Source organism: Petaurus breviceps, unplaced genomic scaffold (genome assembly GCF_028583685.1).
Source record: "Petaurus breviceps papuanus isolate PSGF00001 unplaced genomic scaffold, PetGlider_PUasm1.0 184, whole genome shotgun sequence".
NCBI lineage: Eukaryota > Metazoa > Chordata > Mammalia > Diprotodontia > Petauridae > Petaurus > Petaurus breviceps.
In genome coordinates, this window is record NW_027185793.1 from 9,253,819 (window position 1) to 9,256,959 (window position 3,141).

The window sequence follows — 3,141 nt, forward strand, 5'->3', positions numbered from 1 at the left end:
GAACTATATGAATACAATTCCAAAACACTTTTCACCCAAATAAAGTCAGATCTAAACAACAATTGATATTGAAAAATGTCAATTGTTCATGGGTAGGCTGAGCCAATATAATAAAAATTACAACTCTACCTATGTTAATTTACTTATTCCATGTCATACCAATAAAGCTACCAAAAATATTTTTTAAAGCTAGAAAAAAAATTCTTCTGGAAAAGGAAAAGGTCAACTATATCAAGATAATTAATTTTTAAAATGTGAGGCAAGTTGTCCTAGCCATACCAGGTCTCAAACTATATTATAAAGTGATTATCATCAAAAACAATCTGATACTGCTTGAAAAATGGTGGATCAATGCAATAGATTAGGTACACAAAACACAGTATAAAATGAGAATAACAATCATATTTAATAAACCCAAAGACCCAAACTTTGGGGACAAGAACTCAGTATTTGACAATAACTTTTTGGAAAACTAGAAGATAGTGTTGCAGAAACTATGTACAACTCAACATTTTATATTGTATGTTGAAATCAGGTCAAAATAGATTTCAAATTAAACAAATTAAGAGAGCAAGGAATTATTTATCTGTCAAATCTGTGGAGAAGGGATGAATTTTTGACAAAAAAAAAGATAGAGAGTATTGTGAGATATAAAATGGATAATTTTGATTGTATTATTTTTTTAATTGCACAAATGAAACACATGCAACCAAGATTAGAAGGAAAGCAGAGAGCTGGGAAACTGTTTTTGCAACATGTCTCTGATCAAGGTCTCATTTCTCAAATATATATAGAATTGAGGCAAATTTATTAGAATACAACTCATTCCCCAATTGATAAATGGTCAAAAGATATGAACAGGAAATTTTCAGACAAAGAAATCAAAGCTATCTATAGTTATATAAAAATGCTCTGAATTGGGCTGCTGGAAGTCTAACCATGATGCAGCTGCAACCTCCTCCAGCTTCCCCTATGGGCCCGCAGACCTCCTGCAACTTCCCTCCTTGCTTTTTTCTCCCAGTGTTGGACACAACCCTGTCCACCAATGAAAATGCTGATTCACCGGCTTCCCGACTTAATAGGTTTAAGAACAAAGGGAAAGACAACACTGAAATGAGGCGCTGGCGTATTGAAGTGAATGTAGAACTGAGGAAAGCTAAAAAAGATGACCAGATGCTGAAAAGAAGAAATGTCAGCACTTTTCCTGATGATGCTACTTCTCCACTGCAGGAAAATCAAAATAACCAGGCCTCTGCACTTTGTTCTGTTGAAGATATTGTCAAAGGCATAAATAGTAATTATCTGGAGGTTCAACTTCAGGCTACCCAAGCTACTAGGAAACTCTTTTCTAGGGAAAAACAGCCTCCCATAGACCAAATAATTGAGGCTGATATGATTGCAAAGCTCGTAGGCTTCTTGGGCAGGACAGACTGTAATCCTGTTCAATTTGAATCTGCTTGGGCACTTATTAACATTGCTTCTGGAACATCAGACCAAACCAAGGCTGTGGTAGATGGAGGGGCTATACCTGCGTTCATTACCCTGTTGGCCTCTCCCCAGGCTCACATCAGTGAACAGGCAGTGTGGGCTCTGGGAAACATTGCAGGTGATGGTTCAGCCTACAGAGACTTGGTTATCAAGTATGGTGCAATAGACCCTCTTTTAGCTCTGCTTGCAGTTCCTGATATATCATCATTAGCATGTGGTTACTTATGAAATCTTACCTGGACACTTTCAAATCTTTGTCGTAACAAGAATCCTGCTCCCCCAATAGAAGCTATTGAGCAAATTCTTCCTACCTTAGTTTGTCTTTTGCATCATGATGATCCAGAAGTTCTGGCAGATACCTGTTGTGCCACTTCCTACCTCACAGATATGACAGGATTGAAGTGGTTGTGAAACCTGGAGTTGTCCCACAGCTAGTGAAACTTCTAGGACCCGTTGAATTGCCCATAGTAACTCCTTCTCTGGGACAGATGAACAAACTCAGATTGTAATAGATTCAGGAGCACTTGCTGTCTTTCCTAGCCTTCTTAGTCACCCCAAAACCAATATCCAGAAGGAGGCTGCATGGACCATGTCAAACATCATGGCTGGCTGTCAGGACCAAATACAGCAAGTTGTGAATCATGGACTAGTTCCATACTTGCTTGGAATTCTGTCAAAGGGAGACTTTAAGTCACAGAAAGAAGCTATATGGGCTGTCACAAACTATACAAGTGGTGGAACAATTGAGCAGATTGTGTATCTTGTCCAAAATGGAATTCAAGAAACTTTAATCAACCTCTTGTCTGCAAAAGACAGCAAAATTGTACTGGTTATTTTGGATGCAATTTCAAATATTTTTCTGGTTGCCGAAAAACTAAATGAAACTGAAAAACTGTGTCTCCTAATTAAAGAATGTGGAGGACTAGACAGAATTGAAGCACTTCAATCCCATGAAAACGAAATGGTGTATAAGGCTTCCTCAAGCTTAATTGAAAACTATTTCTCTGCAGAGGAAGAAGATCAAAATGTTGTCCCAGAATCTACCTCTGATGGCTATACCTTCCAGATTCAAGATGGCATGCCTGGGACCTTTAACTTTTACATTTTACAGTCAAACCTTCAAGTCTTGTATGCCTTTTTCTTGGTATAATTTTGTCTTACTGTCTCTCCATTTTAAGATCTTTTTTTAAACGTGACTTTTAATGTAGCACTAATGCATACTTGAACAGTTTGAACTGTGTACATACTGTATGAAACCTCTATCCTCAATAGGGTTCTTATTTCTATGTGGAATTTCCTGTTTTGCAGTGTTCTGTAAATAAAAACTTAATTCCACACTTGGCCTTACCCAAGCCTACCTAATTTATCACATTTTAAATGGGTGCTACCTTTTAGTCCAAGAAAAGTGGAAGATTCTATTTCAAGTGGTGATTCTATTCCAAGGATCTGTGAATTTTGTATGTGGTTATTTCCTCCATAAATGGAGTTTGTAACCTGAAGAATGTAGTTTTAAAGAGTTGATTTGGCTGAAAATCCCTGACTTTGTGGCTGGCCCACTGCAAACTTTTCTAAAACTAGTCTGCTACTCTTATGACTAGCAGTTACCACTAGGCCAGGTTGATCATCCTAACCGAACTTAATGTAGAATACAGC

General features: G+C 37.5%; 1 pseudogene; it reads left to right on the top strand.

Moving 5' to 3' along the window:
• The first annotated feature begins 959 nt into the window (after positions 1–959).
• LOC138161321 (importin subunit alpha-1 pseudogene) lies at positions 960–2,835 on the top strand (annotated as a pseudogene).
• The last annotated feature ends 306 nt before the right edge of the window (positions 2,836–3,141 follow it).